General features: G+C 42.6%; 6 non-coding genes and 1 pseudogene across 6 annotated transcripts; 2 read left to right on the forward strand and 5 right to left on the reverse strand.

Annotated features, from left to right (window-relative positions):
- The first annotated feature begins 2,079 nt into the window (after positions 1-2,079).
- The window catches only part of LOC142385694 (uncharacterized), a 34,901-nt pseudogene continuing 15,361 nt past the window's right edge, over positions 2,080-21,619 (forward strand).
- trnam-cau (transfer RNA methionine (anticodon CAU)) lies at positions 4,064-4,136 on the reverse strand. The gene has a single exon. It is a non-coding gene; the product is annotated as a tRNA-Met (tRNA).
- trnam-cau (transfer RNA methionine (anticodon CAU)) lies at positions 4,705-4,777 on the reverse strand. Its single transcript has one exon. It is a non-coding gene; the product is annotated as a tRNA-Met (tRNA).
- Positions 7,584-7,655, reverse strand: trnae-cuc (transfer RNA glutamic acid (anticodon CUC)). Its single transcript has one exon. It is a non-coding gene; the product is annotated as a tRNA-Glu (tRNA).
- trnag-gcc (transfer RNA glycine (anticodon GCC)) lies at positions 7,938-8,009 on the forward strand. Its single transcript has one exon. It is a non-coding gene; the product is annotated as a tRNA-Gly (tRNA).
- On the reverse strand, positions 9,960-10,031 carry trnae-cuc (transfer RNA glutamic acid (anticodon CUC)). The gene has a single exon. It is a non-coding gene; the product is annotated as a tRNA-Glu (tRNA).
- Positions 11,149-11,220, reverse strand: trnae-cuc (transfer RNA glutamic acid (anticodon CUC)). Its single transcript has one exon. It is a non-coding gene; the product is annotated as a tRNA-Glu (tRNA).

Below are 21,619 nucleotides of genomic sequence, written 5' to 3' on the forward strand. Positions count from 1 at the left end.
AGCAGCTCGGCCGAGACAAGCTTTAATCAGGTGGCCCTCTATGCCACAGCCAAAGCACTTCATTGTGGAGGAAGTGGCAAACAGTGTGTAATAGAACCCTTCCACACGCACAATAAACCTCAAGTTTAATTCCCCCGACTTGTCATTGAGGATCAGGAGCAGCTGTCTGCGTTGAGACACCACGTCAGCAGCGGGGATTTACACCCCGACAGCACCTTCCTCAGCGGGGAAACCACCTTCCCGTGCCTGGAGAGTTCCTTTATCAGGAACTCGTCACTAATAAACGGGGGCACGTTGCAAGGGCGTAATTTTGGGAAGGGACGCTAGGGTCACGTCCCTACCAATATTCAGCCCCCTACTCAGGGTCTCCGCGGATCCTTAAAAAGTATTAAAAAGTCTTAAATAAAAAATACTTTTTTTAAGGTCTTAAAACGTCTTAAATTTTGACGATTTTCGAAGAGTGGCATTAAATTTCATCTGGGCGAAATGAAAGAAAGATATGTCTGGAGAGACAATTTTCTATCGCTCTGTGCACAATATGGCGACCGCTGACGTTTTGTGTGTGCGCCAGTACTTCTGGTGAAAACTTCCGGTGATTTGACAGCTAGCGCGTCAGGTTAGGGCCAGTGGCCGTAAACAAAGGTTAATTTATACCCGAGAAGAAAGATGATAATATAACGTAGCTAAAAATACTAGCCTTCTTCTGTAGCCTAATGCTTACCGATTTAGCAAGCCTAGCAGCCTCGTTGCTAATGCTAGCCGCAGTAACGTTACCAACCATACCCGACGTCAAGGTGTTGGCTGAGCAGGGGCAAGAGTATGGGGCTGGCAGAGTTAACTTCATAATGGGTGAGTGCAGTTTTCATTCACTTGTTTTCATTCTTTCACAGGATTGATTCACTTCATTGGTTTATCCGATTGCTGGCCGCCGAGCCATTATGTGTCTGGGTTTGTGTAGGTTACTGATCATGGTTGTTAGCAGTCGATAGTCAGGTTGTATGATGTGTGTGAGAGTGTGTATTTTTTCTATGGGTAGGCTACGTGCCATTGACTGTATGAGCGGTCTGTGCTCGTTTTTATTTATTTGATTAGATTGGAGATACTTTATTAATCCCGAAGGAAATTTGATTTTGTCGTGTGGTTTATGCTGCAAAGTCACTGTCCATAGTCTGTGCTTCACGTGAATTGTCCAAAGTTCTGGTTTAAGTTAACTTAGGTAGTAAAATCGTTTTGCTAGTTGTAAAAGCACAGTAGACATAACTCGAAAATTAGGTTCAATTATGGATTTATTTTGCTCAGAGCCTCAGACAAACAGACAGACAAATGGCAGCGAAAACACGCTCCTTGGCAGAGGTGTGACAATCGGGCACGATTGTCCTGTAGTGTTTGGTGTTCCCTTGTGCGTTCAAATCTTATGCGATCATGTTGACACACTGATTCAGTATCACTGAAGCACACATTTCACACTGGACTTTTTTTCAACACCGAACAGCCTAGAGTGTAGTTTTTATATATATTTTTGCCGTGGTAATGGTCTTAATTTTTATTCTTAGAGGTCTTAAAAAGGTCTTAAAAGTCATTAAATTTGTTGATTAAAAAATGTGCAGATACCCTGCATTATATGAGTTACATTGCATAACACTTAGCTGACTTTTTTTTATCCAAAGCGACTTATAAGAACACATTATTGGTTACAGTCTCTGGAGAATTGTTGGGTTAGTTGTTTTGCTCAAGGTCACTCCAGGTGTAAACAGAGGTAGCCTAATCGTGGGATTTGAGCTTGCAACCCTGTGATTTAAAGACCAACTCCCTAAAAATTAGGATGGCTCGTTAACATATAGCATCTGCATGCCATTAACTTATGATTGGTAATGCAAAAAAAACAAAAAAACTGCACTTTTATGTCCCCACCAATGTCAAAATCAAAGTTACTCCCTTGGCACGTTGGACAGAACGATCTTCGAAGCCGGCTGCATCAGCAGCATCACCGGCTCGAAGAGCCCGTTCACTGTGACTCCCGTTTCTACCAGCACCTTAACCTGTTCCACCTTCGCCACAAATATAACCACAGCCTTGTTCATGCGGGCAGCAGATTTGACAGAGCTGTGCCCGATCACCTGCCCGACAGCCAGCGCCACCTCCTCCACGCTGCAAAGGGAGCCGGCACCAACCCTGATGCCGTGCTTCCTGGACAACCACTTTTTCTCTCAGCCTTTCTCTCAGCTCTTCCACTTCCACACCTCTCACACGAAGAAGAAGAAGAAGAAAAAGAAAAGGAGGAGTGATGATGCGCAGTGGTGGAATAGGGGGAAGAGGCCGAGGAGCACGAAGACACCGTGCTGTCCCAGATGAAATTCGGGCCATAATTATAGATCATGTCATCATTCATAGCCACATAATTTTGCTTGTTTTTTGTTTGTGTTTATATTACAGTATATGTGTGCTATGTATATTTTTCTTTTCCTTCTACAATACTATACTGTATGGAAGTTACGTACTTCACAGTATTTGTGTGAATAAAAATGGTTGGTATGAGTGTATTGTGTGTGCTTTGAGGCTACTCTTACTGTGAAACTTTTTTCCTTCAGTTTTATACACTATTGTATTCTGTTAGGTAGTCCTATGCCATAGTGACAAAACATCTAAACATTTTGACTTGTAGTGCTCACACAATGCCAAAAGGACAATGCATTTTGGGGCACTGACTATTTGAATGAGAAAGAAACTTCATTTTGACACATGGCTGAACTGTTTAGGGGGAGATATGAGCTTTTGCTGGTGAACCATGGTGTTTTGCTGAACCATTCAGTTTAGTTTTGCAAAAAGTACTAAAGAGTGTTTAAAACGTTCGGTCTGTTTCAAGAAATGAGCCTAGGCAACTGAGAAAGATCTTTGCAATTTGGGTGGCACTGACTCTTTTCATGGGAAAGAAATCAGGTCTGAAGCATGGGTGAACAGTTTTGGGAGAGATATGTGCTTTTGCAGGTTAGCTATGGTGTTGTGCTGAACTATAAGAGTGTTATGCCAAATGATCTTAGAGTTTTGAGAATGTAATTTCTGTTTTAAGAAATGAGCCAAACCAATAGAGAAAAACTGTAATACGACGTTTGTTTGAATGGAAGGATATATAAGAAACAATATAACTTGATACTTACTGTAAGATTGTTTTTTTAAGTCGGCAGAGACAACGGCTCGATGAAAAATCCCTCTTCTGTAACCGCTAACTTTTATAATCCTCTAACCTAACGAAAACAAAATCTTTAATTTGTTTTTTTGTTGGTTTTGTAGGAGGAGGGGGAGCGGGAGCGGGAGCGGGAGGGGAGGGAGGTTAACTCCAAGTTAGGGCTTCACCTTGATTGGCCGAGTTCCATTGTGAGCTCGGGCGTTGATAGGCTCGGTTCATTGCGAGTCGGTGCGACATTGGCTAAACCGTTCAATGTGAGAATGGAGAAGTGCAAAGCCTATTGGAGGGGAGATGCAGACTAACGTGAGCGAGGTAGCGCCAACGAGGCTTAAAAATCATGAACATGCATGTATTGTCAGCCTAGGCTCACTTTCACACCCATTCATTGGTCCTGCAGACTTTGCTAAAGGTATGTGATAGCCACTTGCCCAGCTCACATTGATTGCATGGCAATCAAATAAGTGGATGGTAGGAAATACAATATTCTAATCTGTAGCCCCCTGTGACACCTATGGGGGGCGAGAACGGCAAAACCGAAGAAAAATGTGTCTGACATGACAAGTTTAAGTAGATAATAAAGGAAGGAGAAACTGAAAGGCGACAAATATCTGATTGCAAGGCATCTCTAAAAGAGCGATGGTTCGAATCCCCATAACTTGGGTTTGACACAAGGCGAGAAAGATCTGATTGCAATGCTTTAAAAAAAAAAAGAGATGGTTCGAAACCCCATAACTTGTATTTGACACCTTCCACACTTTGGAGTGACTGAGCTTCCAAGTGGGCTTTCTGCAGCTCCAACAGAGAATAATCGGAGACACCTGTGCCCAGCAAGTTTCCAGCTGTAACTGAGGTGAAGTGCTATAAACACATCAAAACACCTGCCCCGTGTGAGGGTCGAACTCACGACCTTCAGATTATGAGACTGACGCGCTGCCTACTGCGCCAACGAGGCCTGCAAAACATTAATATGCATGCATTGTCAGCCTAGGCGCACTTTCCCACACCCATTCATTGGTCCTGCAGACTTTGCTAAAATATGTGATGACATGGCTTGTTGAGCACGTAGCTACTTGTTCAAAAGACCTGTTGTCTGGACTAGAGGTTAAACAATCAACTCACAAGTTTCTTTATCTGGCTTTCATTCTCATTTTGAAAGTTTATGGAAAGTTGCAAAAGAGGTAGTTTCACGTGGGATAAACTTGACTGAATTGTCCCATGTCAGTCTATGTCAAGAGAAGGAGAGTCTGCAAAGGTGCTTTTGTCACACAGCGTATTCTATTATGTTAGCGTGATGAACTTCCTATCCTTTGTCATGGGTCTTGGCCAGGGTGCAACTTGCTTTTCTAAAAGAGACATGGTTCGAAGGCCCATAAGTTGCGTTTGACACCTTCCACACTTTGGAGTGACTGAGCTTCCGAGTGGGCTTTCTGCAGCCCCAACAGAGAGCAACCGGAGCCACCTGTGCCCAGCAAGTTTCCAGCTGTAACTGAGGTGAAGTGCTATAAACACATCAAAACACCTGCCCCGTGTGAGGGTCGAACTCACGACCTTCAGATTATGAGACTGACGCGCTGCCTACTGCGCCAACGAGGCCTGCAAAACATTAATATGCATGTATTGTCAGCCTAGGCTCACTTTCCCACACCCATTCATTGGTCCTGCAGACTTTGCTAAAGGTATGTGATGCCCACTTGCCCAGCTCACATGGATTGCATGGCAATCAAATAAGTGGATGGTAGGAAATAAGATATTCTAATCTGTAGCCCCCTGTGACACCTATGGGGGGCGAGAACGGGAAAACCGAAGAAAAATGTGTCTGACATGACAAGTTTAAGTAGATAATAAAGGAAGGAGAAACTGAAAGACGACAAATATCTGATTGCAAGGCTTCTCTAACGCTAGTCGTCCATTGTTCCGTCACGTCAACTTAACTCGCCCGATTGGATGCCTAGTGTCGCCGTGTTGCTACTACAGTGGGCGTGTATACGAAGTTGTAGATAGAACATACGGTAGAATGGCTCCGGGGGAAAGTAAATAACTTTTAATCAACCGAAGTTTCGGAGTTTCGGAGGGAAATTAATGTGTATTAATCGTCAGCAATGGAACATTATTTCATATTGCACCATGGATGTGGATCTGCGAGCGAGGAGAGCTGCTATTGTGCTGCTGATGCGACACAGGAGATCTCCTTCTCGCTGCATCACCTGTCCCTGCACCTTTTCTCTGATTTGAAAATGAATCATGAATAAGACATGTTGTGAAAACATGGCCATGGGTGTGATTTGGTTCTTTTGTTGAAATGAATGCCTATCACAATTATTGATAACGTTTAATCCACTACTCCACCTCTGCCCATGAAAGAATTTGATGCACTGGATTGAACCTCTATTCCTTGATGGTCATTACTTTACTGCAAAAGTGGAGATGCTCACAATTGCCTGATGTTTTAGGTGTGTTTATTCGCCTACAATCGTTTTAGCACAGCCATTCTGGCCACTGCTGCTGTTCATTTTGCCCGCAATAGCAATGACATGAGCAATACCCGAAATGTTCAGTGGTGAATAAACAAAGGGAAAAAAAATACATGATCTACTGTCATTGGGTAACGCACTACGTCTGCCGTGGCAAATTTGCATAAACTTCGAGCGAGCCCAACTTTTTGACGTGCCGCAGGTCCCCCGCTCGCCGTGCCAGAATCCCAGCATGCTTTGCGAGCACGGCGACAACGATCGGCCGGATTTCATTGAAAATTAACTGAATGCGTTGGATACGGCTTGCGTTGACGGAACAATGGACGACTAGCGTAAAAGAGCGATGGTATTAACCTGTACATCTTTTGATTTGCTACCAAAACTACAACCTGTCGCTCACCGGTAGATTTGTTCGTGCACACACTCACCCCTGGGTGGGCTCGAACCACCAACCTTTCGGTTAACAGCCGAACCTGCTGGCCGATTGCGCCACAGAGACTTGCTGTAGCTGTCTGTGGGCGTGGCCTCGATCATTACCACCTCTCACCCCATCATCAGAGTGTGTGTTCGATTTCTTTATGTTTGTCATAAGGTTGATATCTGCTGAGTAGGTAACAAGTAAAGTAGCACACAACAAGTAGTCAATAACTTCCTGGTCTGACTTGTTAAAGAAAGAGGTTTGATGTCAAATTTTTTCCAAGGTTCCCTCATTAGGTCTCTCAGGCTTTTTGAAATTTTTTTGTTTTGTGTGTGACTTTCATAGCAATATGACAAAAAGGTTCTTTTTTAACTTTGCTTGTGCAATTTTGACAAAAGACAGAGGAGCCTCCAGGTTGAGTCATGCATTACACTGCACTTAAAGGGGAACTCCGGGGCATTTGAAGCGCAATCCCATTGCTAGAGGTTGTCAAATACTGATAGTAGGACACAGACAGGTCCAAATCTGCGCTCCCTGTGTGGATATTGTGCTGTTTGCGCAGCCTGTCATGCGAGGCTAATACGTGGTGGCTAAGGGGCAAGTGCTAACCCTTCCACGTAAAACAACAACCTGCACACTGCAGAAACGTCACACCACTTTATAAACCATCCGACAATAAAGTCACAAGCCTTACCATCAAAACCATATGCATGGTTCTCACATTACTGGCATGGGGACGTTACAAAACAACTTTAAAAACAGCATGTCACTTACCTGTTGTTTGTATGCTCGCGCATGTGAAAGCCTTAAAGAGTCAATGGACGATACTCCCAAATACAAAGCAATTATCTTCTCTAGAAAAACTGCGTTCAAGTATTTAAAACATTACAACAATACATGCACAGTAATATTGTTGTCACCCTTGGAGAAATATTTTGCCAAGGAGCGTGTATAATGCGTAAGGAAAGATTTTTTTATATTTATATTAATTATATATACATTTATAAATTCGTTCATATTTATATACATTTTTTTTACCCAAAATTTCCCCCATGCCAGATCGCCAAATGCTCCAAGTCCGCGGACAAAAACATTTTGTCCGACAATAGACCATGAAATTTCTCTTTTTCCGTATCATTCGTGGATGCCCATGTCATTTAATGACAAATAGCATTTGTCTTTGCTGCTCAAAATGTTATTAAGCACCATGTTACACATCAAAGTATCAGAAAAACTTGATCATTCTTTTAGTTTTTAAAAGCCACAATGGTCCTAGAGCTGCTGGAAAGAGTTAAGCGAGTCCTTCTCTAAAGAGAAGTAGTAAATCTGCTGGCTGTAAAGTGTTATTTCAAATCAAGTGGTGCGCATAGGATGACTCCTTACAAACCAACGTCCTATTGAATTTGTGACAGGGCTCGATTAAATTGACATTCTTGTCATGTCATTGGAAAAAAACAGCAGAAATGTCTTTGGTTTACGCTACTAACAGTGCCAAAACCTGGTTCCCTCATTCCCTGACCGGGAATCGAACCCAGGCCTCGGCGGTGAGAGCGCCGAATCCTAGCCACTAGACCATCAGGGACCCGAAAGCAGTGCACACGGTACAGGTTGCAAGACTGTGGTAAACTCATTCCTAACTGGCAAATTAATTGGCACAGTGCATTGTACTGAAGTTGTGAACATTTTAGCCTTAGATGAAAGCAATTGTGCGCATCTGGAGAATGAATCCAAGCAAGCACAAGTTTCACGCTTTAGACTTCTCTCTTATTTCAGGGAGAAATAGAAAGATTCCTGAGTAAGAGTGAGTGTGTCATAGCCCTGCAAGAAAAACAGTTGATAGATGACTAAATAAGTGTCTGTCAGGGCATTGGTGGTATAGTGGAGAGAATAGCTGCTTGCCAAGCAGTTGACCTGGGTTCGATTCCCGGCCAATGCATACTCTGCACCTTGTATAATCAGCTTTCAAATGTACCTTGCTACCTCTACCTCTGTTCAGACAATGGGTGGCTTGTAGGGAAAACACAGTCTCAAGCTAATGCACTCTAGCAACTCTTCAACCAAGGAAGCATTTTTTGCTATGACTCTTCAGTTAAAGTGATGGTCTGTTTTCTCATGTGCATTCTAAGTTCCTCCTCTACAAAGCAAGTGGGGAAGATTAGATTCCACAGTGCCGTACGACACAAAAAACGGGCCTCCCTCAAACTCGATCCAAGACGGACGGACGGATGGACGGCCAGCACCTGCCAGATCACCAAATGGTTCAAGTCCGCGGACAAAAACATTTTGTCCGACAATAGACCATGAAATTTCTCTTTTTCCGTATCATTCGTGGATGCCCATGTCATTTAATGACAAATAGCATTTGTCTTTGCTGCTCAAAATGTTATTAAGCACCGTGTTACACATCAAAGTATCAGAAAAACTTGATCATTCTTTTAGTTTTTAAAAGCCACAATGGTCCTAGAGCTGCTGGAAAGAGTTAAGCGAGCCCTTCTCTAAAGAGAAGTAGTAAATCTGCTGGCTGTAAAGTGTTATTTCAAATCAAGTGGTGCGCATAGAATGACTCCTTACAAACCAACGTCCTATTGAATTTGTGACAGGGCTCGATTAAATTGACATTCTTGTCATGTCATTGGAAAAAAACAGCAGAAATGTCTTTGGTTTACGCTACTAACAGTGCCAAAACCTGGTTCCCTCATTCACTGACCGGGAATCAAACCCAGGCCGCGGCGGTGAGAGCGCCGAATCCTAACCACTAGACCATCAGGGACCCGAAAGCAGTGCACACGGTACAGGTTGCAAGACTGTGGTAAACTCATTCCTGACTGGCAAATTAATTGGCATAGTGCATTGTACTGAAGTTGTGAACATTTTAGCCTTAGATGAAAGCAATTGTGCGCATCTGGAGAATGAATCCAAGCAAGCACAAGTTTCACGCTTTAGACTTCTCTCTTATTTCAGGGAGAAATAGAAAGATTCCTGAGTAAGAGTGAGTGTGTCATAGCCCTGCAAGAAAAACAGTTGATAGATGACTAAATAAGGGTCTGTCAGGGCATTGGTGGTATAGTGGAGAGAAAAGCTGCTTGCCAAGCAGTTGACCCGGGTTCAATTCCTGGCCAATACATTCTCTGCTCCTTGAATAATCAGCTTTCAAATGTACTTTGCTACCTCTACCTCTGTTCAGACAATGGGTGGCTTGTAGGGAAAACACAGTCTCAAGCTAATGCACTCTAGCAACTCTTCAACCAAGGAAGCATTTTTTGCTATGACTCTTCAGTTAAAGTGATGGTCTGTTTTCTCATGTGCATTCTAAGTTCCTCCTCTACAAAGCAAGTGGGGAAGATTAGATTCCACAGTGCCGTACGACACAAAAAACGGGCCTCCCTCAAACTCGATCCAAGACGGACGGACGGATGGACGGCCAGCACCTGCCAGATCACCAAATGGTTCAAGTCCGCGGACAAAAACATTTTGTCCGACAATAGACCATGAAATTTCTCTTTTTCCGTATCATTCGTGGATGCCCATGTCATTTAATGACAAATAGCATTTGTCTTTGCTGCTCAAAATGTTATTAAGCACCATGTTACACATCAAAGTATCAGAAAAACTTGATCATTCTTTTAGTTTTTAAAAGCCACAATGGTCCTAGAGCTGCTGGAAAGAGTTAAGCGAGCCCTTCTCTAAAGAGAAGTAGTAAATCTGCTGGCTGTAAAGTGTTATTTCAAATCAAGTGGTGCGCATAGAATGACTCCTTACAAACCAACGTCCTATTGAATTTGTGACAGGGCTCGATTAAATTGACATTCTTGTCATGTCATTGGAAAAAAACAGCAGAAATGTCTTTGGTTTACGCTACTAACAGTGCCAAAACCTGGTTCCCTCATTCCCTGACCGGGAATCGAACCCTGGCCGCGGCGGTGAGAGCGCCGAATCCTAGCCACTAGACCATCAGGGACCTGAAAGCAGTGCGCACGGTACAGGTTGCAAGACTGTGGTAAACTCAATCCTAACTGGCAAATTAATTGGCACAGTGCATTGTACTGAAGTTGTGAACATTTTAGCCTTAGATGAAAGCAATTGTGCGCATCTGGAGAATGAATCCAAGCAAGCACAAGTTTCACGCTTTAGACTTCTCTCTTATTTCAGGGAGAAATAGAAAGATTCCTAAGTAAGAGTGAGTGTGTCATAGCCCTGCAAGAAAAACAGTTGATATATGACTAAATAAGGGTCTGTCAGGGCAGTGGTGGTATAGTGGAGAGAATAGCTGCTTGCCAAGCACTTGACCTGGGTTCGATTCCCGGCCAATGCATTCTCTGCTCCTTGAATAATTAGCTTTCAAATGTACCTTGCTATCTCTACCTCTGCTCAGAATATGGGTGGCTTGTAGGGGAAACACAGTCTCCAGCTTAATGCACTCTAGCAACTCTTCAACCAAGGAAGCATTTTTTGCTATGACTCTTCAGTTAAAGTGATGGTCTGTTTTCTCATGTGCATTCTAAGTTCCTCCTCTACAAAGCAAGTGGGGAAGATTAGATTCCACAGTGCCGTACGACACAAAAAACGGGCCTCCCTCAAACTCGATCCAAGACGGACGGACGGATGGACGGCCAGCACCTGCCAGATCACCAAATGGTTCAAGTCCGCGGACAAAAACATTTTGTCCGACAATAGACCATGAAATTTCTCTTTTTCCGTATCATTCGTGGATGCCCATGTCATTTAATGACAAATAGCATTTGTCTTTGCTGCTCAAAATGTTATTAAGCACCGTGTTACACATCAAAGTATCAGAAAAACTTGATCATTCTTTTAGTTTTTAAAAGCCACAATGGTCCTAGAGCTGCTGGAAAGAGTTAAGCGAGCCCTTCTCTAAAGAGAAGTAGTAAATCTGCTGGCTGTAAAGTGTTATTTCAAATCAAGTGGTGCGCATAGGATGACTCCTTACAAACCAACGTCCTATTGAATTTGTGACAGGGCTCGATTAAATTGACATTCTTGTCATGTCATTGGAAAACAACAGCAGAAATGTCTTTGGTTTACGCTACTAACAGTGCCAAAACCTAGTTCCCTCATTCCCTGACCGGGAATCGAACCCGGGCCGCGGCGGTGAGAGCGCCGAATCCTAGCCACTAGACCATCAGGGACCCAAAAGCAGTGCACACGGTACAGGTTGCAAGACTGTGGTAAACTCATTCCTGACTGGCAAATTAATTGGCATAGTGCATTGTACTGAAGTTGTGAACATTTTAGCCTTAGATGAAAGCAATTGTGCGCATCTGGAGAATGAATCCAAGCAAGCACAAGTTTCACGCTTTAGACTTCTCTCTTATTTCAGGGAGAAATAGAAAGATTCCTGAGTAAGAGTGAGTGTGTCATAGCCCTGCAAGTAAAACAGTTGATAGATGACTAAATAAGGGTCTGTCAGGGCATTGGTGGTATAGTGGAGAGAATAGCTGCTTGCCAAGCAGTTGACCCGGGTTCGATTCCCAGCCAATGCATTCTCTGCTTCTTGTATAATCAGCTTTCAAATGTACCTTGCTATCTCTACCTCTGCTCAGACAATGGGTGGCTTGTAGGGGAAACACAGTCTCCAGCTTAATGCACTCTAGCAACTCTTCAACCAAGGAAGCATGTTTTGCTATGACTCTTCAGTTGCTTCACTGCTGCTCAATTTCAGCCATTTTCACAGTCATGATGGATGACAGAGTTCCATTCAGAGCCAACTTATTCCTGGTCTTAGTTTTATTGAGCCCCACCCTGGAAAAAACCCTCTCTGCATCAGCATTTCAGGGCGGCAGAACTAATACCATTTGGCAATTGTAGATATCCTTGGGAATCTGCTCACACCTTTGAAAATAATTAACCACGGAAGCCTAATTACACTCCTACATATTTTTCATTTTTCATTAAGTTGCTCATGTCAAAGGGTGTGTGCTGAATATTTAGGCCTACTTCTCCAACGAACACTTTAATCGGCAGGTCTTTTACAAAGAGTAGGAAAACTATGGTAACTAATAAAAGATTAAAATAAATGAAGATATGACCTGCTGATGATTCTGACGGTTCTCTTCCACCTCCAGCTCGTTTACAACTTCTGGACGCATTCAGAGCATAATAGTTGCATTCATGGAACGCGTGCTTGCAGCTGAAAGCTATTTCAGACCTCACCCGGCAACAAGAAATTCTGTTTTCTGATTGGCTGAGAAATTCCATTTTGTTATTTGCCGATGGGTTGCCAAATCAAGACAGCTGTACCAGAGCTATAGTTCTGAGCTGTACAAGCGTACAGCAACATGCCAGTGATTCGTTTATAGTATAGGCCATTAGAATTTCTGTGTGACGAAGTTGATCATTTCTCAGCGTGAGAAATGGCATGTGTGGCGTGTGAGCGTGTGAACTTGTTGAAATGCGTGTGTCTCACGCTCATTGCGTGAGACTTGAGAGCCCTGATAAAGTATTTTTATGAGCCCTGGATAGAAGCATTTTTGAACAGGGAAACGTAACATCCTGTATTAATGTTAAGACCTTTATTTTATAAGCCAGACTGGAAGTGGTTCTGTTGTTCACCTGGAAGTGAAGGTGAGGATTAAAGGTTAAAGGTTAAAGGAGCCAGCCAATGTTGAACGCCACGTGTGGTTCTTTTGTTTTCTTCAGTAAATAAAGTCAAGACGACCCTCTGTTACATTTTTAACTTTTTTATTAATTCATCTATAAAATACACGGCTTACATCATCTTATATACATTTTAAAGGCGCATTTTTACTTTTTAAAATATTAAGGGGCTTTGGTAAAGGAAAGAAAATCTTTATGAAATACAAAAAATCTGGGTTTTACATTCATATATTTACATTTCTGTATGAAATATTTTCTGAATAATACTATGTTATTGACCAGAAAGTCCCATTCACTATTAACCATCATAAGACCATAAATAATGTCTTTTAGGGAGAAGGGTTGGAGACGGATCCCCGTGTGCAGCCAGTCATGTACATCAATCCAGAATGTTGAAAACATACAATGAAAAAACAAGTGATCAGAAGTTTCATCCTCTCCAAAAAACACACATCCATCCGATTTACAACCAAATCTCCGTCTCAGTAGCTCTCCGGATGGATATACACCATTTAGGATTTTAAAGTGAATTTCTTTTGCTTTGGGATTAATGGGGAATTTTAAATATTTAGAACGCAACGAATATATGTCTTCTTTGGAGAAACTTTGTTTAATGGAGTTACGAAATGACAATGAAGGGTGCGTGACGTCATCAAATATCTTTCTAATTGTTTTTATTAGGAATCTTAATAGTCTTAAAATGACAATTTCCAACAAGAAGAAGTGGAACATTAGGAGTGATGTCAGTGGAATTGGAAACAATCCCTTGAATTAAATGTAAAGTAGGTTTAGGGATGGCTTTTATTATGGATACAAAGAAGTTTCGATTGATGATCAGATTATCAGGCATGAAAATGGGTTAGGGGTTAAAAAGGTGAGAAGAGTGCGCGCTCGGCCCAGGGGGCGGGGTATGACGAGCTTTGTTCACTAACACTGTTTCACTGAACACGTTTCACTATGTTGAAGGACACCTCTTGCCCCTTCACGCAAACCTTTCCTTCAAGTTTGACCCAAGCCCATCTCCAGCTGCACTTGATCCCTGAGTCTATCTGCTTCACAGCTGCAGCATCCTCCTCTGTTAATACACTCATCCTGCAAGAATATTTTGTGTTAGTTCAAATGGAACATCAGTATTAACTGTAAACAGGGCTCGAAATTAACTTTTTTCACCACCACCCAAAATGACAAGAAGATATTAATGTTACTAGCCAAACACAAAATGGCTTGTACGTTTTCTTTTCTACCAGCCACACTAAGCTTAAATTTACCACCATTGGGCCAGTGTTGAAAGAAGAGCTGGTTTCTGTAACATGGTTACCCAGATGTCAGAACAGTAATTGGTCGTAAGTAAATGTCACTCTTAATTTAGATTAGTGGTGTGGTGTCATAACACTAGCACTTTTGAGAGCAAATAGAATGGCCAATCACTGTTTCTCACATTTGGGTAGAACTAACCACTGGACTACCAGATATCATTTCACCCTGGTGTTTAATTTAGAGCGAGACGGGCGGTGTTCGCTATTTTTAGGCGGCTTGAAACCATTACATTTCAATGAATCAATAAATAACATTACTGGCGACCAGTGTTTCTGTTACGTAGCGTTAAAAACAAGCTTGACACTAACTGTATTAACAATATCGAGCGAACAGGAGCTAATCATTTCTACCGGAGCTTTAGCTAGCTCTCACGGTGTTCAAGACAAGTTGTAGCGTACAGTGACTAGTTCTTAACCCATGTCAAGAAAGCTCCTCAGTTGAAAAAAAAAAAAAAAAAACAATCTCGGCTTTCTAACGATCAAAAAACGCCCAAATCAAGTCTGCTGTTTTTTAAAACCATCCAGTGTGAACAAGGAATTTCTCCATTCAACACCACTGAGCTTAGTTTCCATATCACTCGTCTCGCAAAAGCAGGCTAGCAGGTAACAACTAGCAGCCGTCATGAGCTAGATAACGTGTTATGCCCTAAACTTGATTTTCAGCAAGCATGTTAGAATAACATTTATGTACACGTTTCCCACAGTAAGCGAGTTACCTCAACGCGTAACAGCAACACAACCGTGCGACTTTTCCATTTAGCAGCTTTCACCCTAAAACGCGTTGTTCAGATCCAGAGCCGTCAGTGTTGCGGATTATTCCATCAGTCAGTTTAGATCCAGCGGGAAATGAGGTTGCCATGTCATTAAATAAAAATGTGACTTTGCTGTCTGAATCAGTGGAATATTCGTAAACGAGGACTGGCAACCAGGAGGGGGTTGTACCAGCTGATCAGGACACCAATAGAAAAGAAGCGCTAGTTATTAATAGCTATTAATCTCGTTTGGCTGTAACCATTTGTATGCGTCAGTGGATGTACCCAAAAAAAAAAAAAACTCTTCGGATCTACACGATTCACACAAGTTACCTATTTTGGGACCAAAACGGCGAATTTCGCCGAAAGGTGAGGGATTTTCATGCATGGATTATATTTGAGGCAAAAATGTTCATATGTCTACGTGACTTCCGCATTCCTTTCTTTCTTTGGAAGTCTGTGGGGGTGTCGCTGTCCAAGATGGCGGCCCCACGGCTCGTCAGCGCCAATAGACAGTAGCGGTACTATATAAGTAAGCCTATTATGAATATTAAAATACGCTGAATCAAGTGTCCCGTATCATGCCTACATATGACGTTTGCAGGAAAAAAAATCCGGTGAAAATCAGTTTAATATTCAGCGAGTTATGATTGATTAAATGCGCTGACACTTCACTGCGCCAGCCAGCCAGATTACACTGAGTGGAGCTGATGACCGGTCCAAGATGGCGGCCCCACGGCTCGTCTGCGCCAATAGACAGTAGCGGTCGATGCGGCGTCTATTCTTTACATGTCTATGTGTCTGTGCCATCTCCACTGCTCTTCATTCTGTACACCGATGAGTGCAGATCAACACACTCCAACTGTCACTTGGTTCAGTTTGCTGACGATACAGTTCGCCTGTCCCTCCTATCCGGCCCCTCCCTCCATCATGGACCCGCTCTTCAGCAGTTCATAGAGTGGTGTGACTCTTCCTGCCTGGAGCTGAATGTCAGCAAAACTAAGGAGATGGTGGTGACCTTCTCTACAGCCAAAGGGAACTGGCGGCGGCTGTCCCCACTATGATCCACGGTTCTCCGGTCGAGACAGTTGAGGAATATAAACATCTGGGAACCATCCTGGGTTGCCAACTGAGGTTCTCTTCCAACACAGAAGGGATCCTGAGGAAGTGTCACCAGAGGATGTACCTACTGAGGAAACTGAACTCTTTTTTTGTCAGTCAGAACATCTTGTTGACACTCTATTACACATTCATTGAGAGTGTTTTGGCTTTCTCCATATGCGGCTGGTATCACTCCATTACTGTACAGGATAGGAACCGCCTGCATAACATTGTCAAGGTGTGTTCTAAGATTATTGGACTTTCTGTTGGCCATCTGAACACTGTGTACGAGCAGCAGGCTAGGCCTGGCTCGTCGAATTCTCAAGGACCCGACTCATGCTGTGTTTCCGGCATTTGAGCAGCTGCCATCTGGTTGCAGGTTCCGCTGTCCAGCCTGTAAGACCCAAAGGAGGAGAGCAACCTTTGTTCCCAGTGTTATTCTCCTCTTGAACTCTAAGAAGTCTAAGACAGTTACTACAACTTAGGTCTTCTTGTACAATACTCTAGTGCAATATCTCATGTCCTGATGTGCAATATTACAATATCACCATGACACTTTAACTACGATGTCACTTTAATCACATTGTCATTTTAATTTTATCGACGCCTTATTTTATTTATTTGCAAAATATATATATATATTTTTTGTCACCCCCTTTTGTGTTTTTATTTTCTTTGTGATTCCATTTTCTTGTTCTTCTTTTAATGTACCGCTCTTCGTCCTTCTAATTGCCCTTCGGGGATAAATAAAGTTTTTTCTGATTCTGATAAAAGCCATCCCTAAACCTACTTTACATTTGATTCAAGGGATTGTTTCCAACCCCACTCACATCACTCCTAATGTTCCACTTCTTCTTGTTGGAAATTGTCATTTTAAGACTATTAACACATTGACTACCAGCGGTTTTTACAGAATTATGTCGTAGAATCCCAGCGTTGTAAACCATTTTTTTGACGTTTTTTGTACAGTCACAGCATATTATGTGATAGGGCCACTGAAACATGTTATGGCTCGTTTGAAAGCTGAGACTTTAAACTCTTTGTGGGTCAAAACTGCGTGTCTCTAGGTGCCGCCATTAGCGAGCTATCCTTAGCTAAACCAAGGGGGGTATCCACCAAAATCAACAACTAGCTGAGATCGGGGCTTTTGTTGTGAAACGTGCGCTCTGTCAGCCTGTCGCACTTTAGATACATATCCGAGTCAGAGGATTTGCGTGTCTTTGTGTCAAAGGAGTTTACATGTTCATAAGACCGCCTCGTGTCTTTTTCTCCTTCTTGTTGTTTGTTTATACAGTGGAAACCGCTTATAGTGGTCACGGATATAGTAATCAACCGCTTATATGGATCAAAAGGCTTGGGACGGAATCATTTCTATACAAATGCTGTTTAAATAATTTGTTTATAGTGATCAAGAAATCCGCTTATAATGTTCATTTTTGGCCATTTTATGAATGTAAACATGTGCAAAAATAATTTTAAAACTACGTGTAGCTATTTTATTTTTTACTCCCTTGATTCCTTTCTGGACGTCTGCTTCTGCCTCGCTAGCTAACGTAAGAGTTGACACCGGGCAGCAAGCGCGCGAATCATGGCTGGAAAAAGGAAGTCATGGAGGAGCATGTGTCCGAGGATGGGTGCTGGAGAGCGGATTGAATGCGCGTGTGACCGCTGGAAGCTCCAGGCTGGTTCTTGTAAGATGGGAGACCGGTGCTCATTCGATTTCTCCTACTTGTCGAGAATTGCTACTTTGTGGTTTTGCGCATGCGCCAAGCCGATTTTCTAAGTTTCGTTTTCACACCAAGTAGCACAAATCGACAGAACACCGGCACGGAGGAGCATAGATCCGAGCAGGGGTGCTGAAAGGCGGATTGAATTCAAACTTTATTTTCTGACTTGTAAGAAAAAAAATGCACCGGCGGCACAGCAGAGAATAAGTAACGTACTGTATTTGAGTTAGCCTACAGTATGTCTGCGCACTGCGCAGTAGCCTACTGTAATTAAACTTGCATGATAATAAAATTCAGTAAATGCTGAAGCTATCCGTTTTATTTAGTTTTTCTCATTGAAAAACGATACAAATGGCATTTAGATGATATTCTCCATAAAAAATAAGTGAAATACCTGTACTGTAATACAACTTCGGTTTTAGTAATCAACCGCTTATAGTGTTCAAATTGGCTCAGGACCAACGTGATCACTATAAGTGGTTTCCACTGTATTACTTTCCCGTCACCCTCTGGAAACCGACACGTGCGATTGGACAAAATGTGGAAATGCACAACAATCAATGCAGCGTTATCAAAATTGTTCTTGAGTTGATGCAAAGCCATTGACGTAATGATCAAAATGTCCAGATGATGACACCAGTTTTTGACTGCCATCTATGTCAGTTCTGTTCATCACATAATTACAAAAATCACACAGAATGTGCATTAGAATGTATAGATTCAGAATCCCTAAAAAAAACGGAAAAACGTATTTTTACCATGTGGGAGCCAACGCATGGGCAGTAAAAACGTAGTTTTACGTGACTTGGGAGTCAATGGGTTAAGATTGATAAATCTGATGTAGCAATCAGATTTAACATATTTAAAACTCAACATATTTAAAAATTATTTAACAGAACTATATATGATGCCGTTACACAACTCAAACTATAATTTATTTTCCATCCTAATGCCTACACTGAACTGTCAACTTCGATATAGATTTCTGAGTTTACAGGGTGCACTTGAATGCACCATAAAACCGCGCACACGCTTTACCGTACGATGCGATGTAAACGGGAACTCGATTTTAAAATGTAGCTAGCGCGCCGTGCCTCTCCGAAGCGCAGATGGCGTGACCGCAGTGAAACATCCTGGGTTGGGACAAACTTAAGAGTAGGCCCTATTCGTATTTCAAAATCCGCATTTTAGTACAAGACACGATTTCGGTTATTGCACAGCCCTTGACACACCAACAAATCTCAGACAAACCTCGACCAAGCAAGAGCGCATCAGGAGACGTAGCCTGGCTACAAACAGCCCTTGCCCTGACAAAGTTTTCAAACATTGCCAGGCTATGAAACGACGGGCAAGCGTGAACGAGCAGCAACTCCTCTGTGAAATAAGTTTTCATTCATTGTCTCTCGCCTGATATGCATCATAAACACTGACGAATCTTCACCTGCAACACCAGCGACGTCTTTCATTACACTGTAACAGACTGCAGACCGCAAGCGCAGTGTGTGGGAGCGGATTCAACATAGTTGCTATTCAGCAATGGGGGCTGATCGCAAGCGCATTTATACAAGGAGAGTGAAAGCAGAGCGGATCAAATAGTCTTTGGTTAGGAGAATGCCATGATATAAAATTATAGTTTTTAGGTTCTGCACCGAAAGCGCCGTTTGCACTTTCTCTACTTTTTGAAAGTGGTGGGGACAAATCTGCTCATCAGACAAAGTGCCGGGGACGCGTCCCCACCGCATTAACACGTTTTATTTTTTTTAAAGAAATTTTTTGAGGGCTTTTGTGCCTTTAATGGATAGGAAAGTTCAGACAGACAGGAAGCAGGGGCCGAGAGAGGGGGAACGCACATGACACTGACGTGATGAATGAAGGTGAAATGCTGTTTCAAAAAGCCTTTCCTTTCAAGATACTTTTAATAATTTGAGGAACTAATGTTAGCTAAACCTTGGTCCAGCGCAGTGTTGGCCAGGGCTAGCGAGCTAAGCTAACGTTAGCTAGCTAGACAACTTCGCTAGGTAGCTAGAGGCCAAAGTCAACCACATAAAACAAACAAAAAAAATCGCTAAAATCATTAAAAAAGAGAACGTTTTATCGACCGAAACTTAACTTACCGTAGAAAGAAGAGACTTGGAAGACAAGAAGTGTGACTGCAGTCTGAGTGCTGACTCTGAGGGTAAATCCAGAGTGATTCTCAGAACGACGGAGTTCTTTCACTATCAGGAAAGAACTGCAGGGGAAGTTCATTTTGATCAATTCTGAGTAAAATGAATAGTAACCCCTGTTAATTTACACCAACACTAAAAAAAATAACACTGACACATTTGCTGCGCAGTGAGGCACTCGGGATGGGTGTCACTGTGGGCCCCTCCTCTCTCGCTTGGGAGTGTGAAGGGTGTGACAGAGATTTGGTCTGAAGGTCTCCATGGTAACCTCGGTTCTAATACGTCACAAAGAGCTCACAACATATGTGATGATAATGCCTCAACGACACACGTCAATGTAAAACACGTGCATGCCACGTGATTTATACGTCATAACACATCATTATACGTCAGAGGCGAAAGTTTATAAATAGGACCCAGAGATATCAACAGCTTTGTGTTGGGAGGTTGTGGCTCCCCTCCCTCAGGGAGCAGGTTGAGAGGCTGATGGCAGATGGGCGTTGAGTCTCGGCTGCCAGGACAGCAGTCAGGCTCTTTCCATGCGTACAGTATGAGGCTGTGGCTGGAAGCGTCTGCTCCGCACTCGCAAGTCAGGCTTGTGTTGTGGACAGGAGCCCCCGGAATTGGTTGCGTCTTGGTCTCGGTCCTCTCATGTCCTTCTGGTCCCTGAGTACGTCTTTTGTGTTAATTCCAAACACAATCATCTGAGGCTACAGCAGTGCCCGCTGTCACTGCCGTGCATTATTAGCCTCCATCACAACAGCTGGTCTCACTTTTCCATGGCAAGGAAACGAAACCAAATCATCACGGGTCCAACACATCACTTGTCCACTTCACTAGTGGGACCTGCTAGTAGGTTTTAAAGGGGGAAAAACTGAGATCGGGTTTAAGTATTAAGTTAACCTGCTGAGTCTTGGAAATAACTCTAAAATAATTTTAACTCCTCGGCAGGAATATCTCTGCAGCTCTCTCATCCAGAGGATCTACAATCATGCATGTGTTTGTAACGTAGCAGAGGGTGTATTCTTTCTAAAGTCAAGCATATTGCCTTTTGTGCACTCTGAGATGTTTAAAGCTCAGATTAATGTCAGAGCTGAGATTTAGAAACACGTGGAACATTCTGTATTTCCTCTTTTGTCTGTTGAGGAGCTGCTAAATATCAATGGTTCAGTATTTGTAGCACATGCTCGTGCACGTAAACACGTTATGTTTAGGTTTTATTTTGTACTGTAGCTATACATACTGTGAGCTACACCACAGCTGACTGCTTATACCTCATTATATAGTCATATACTGTATACATAGACAGCTTTGGTATTGCCCTTGAGTATAATCCAGGGTTTTATACCTAAAGCTTTGCCATAAATCCACTATCAGTGGACTACACATACGAATTCACAGACCGACTTGGAATTATTAGGAAGTTTATTTCTAAGAGTTCTGTGTTGAAGCAGTGCTGCACACTTAGAAGACGGTACATTGGGTTTAATTCATTTTCATTTTCAATTCATTTTTATTTATATCGCGCCAAATACAACAAATGTCATCTCAAGGCACTTAGATAATAAAGTCCAATTCAAGCCAATTGGAATTCAATTAATTGTAATCATAATTATTCATAAAATAATCCAATTTGTTCATACAGAGCCAATTCAAAAACAATTTCCTAGCTAAGGAAACCAACAGATTGCACTGAAAACTTTTTGTTTTTCGGTCCAATCTCCCGTCCTGAGCGTGCCTGAGGCGACTGTGGAGAGAAACGACTCCCTTTTAACAGGAAGAAACCTCTGGCAGAACCAGACTCAGGAAGGGTGGCCATCCGCCTCGACCAGCTGGGGTTTGAGAAGACAGAGAGGGGGGGGGGCACTGT

Source organism: Odontesthes bonariensis, chromosome 8 (genome assembly GCF_027942865.1).
Source record: "Odontesthes bonariensis isolate fOdoBon6 chromosome 8, fOdoBon6.hap1, whole genome shotgun sequence".
NCBI classification, from domain to species: domain Eukaryota; kingdom Metazoa; phylum Chordata; class Actinopteri; order Atheriniformes; family Atherinopsidae; genus Odontesthes; species Odontesthes bonariensis.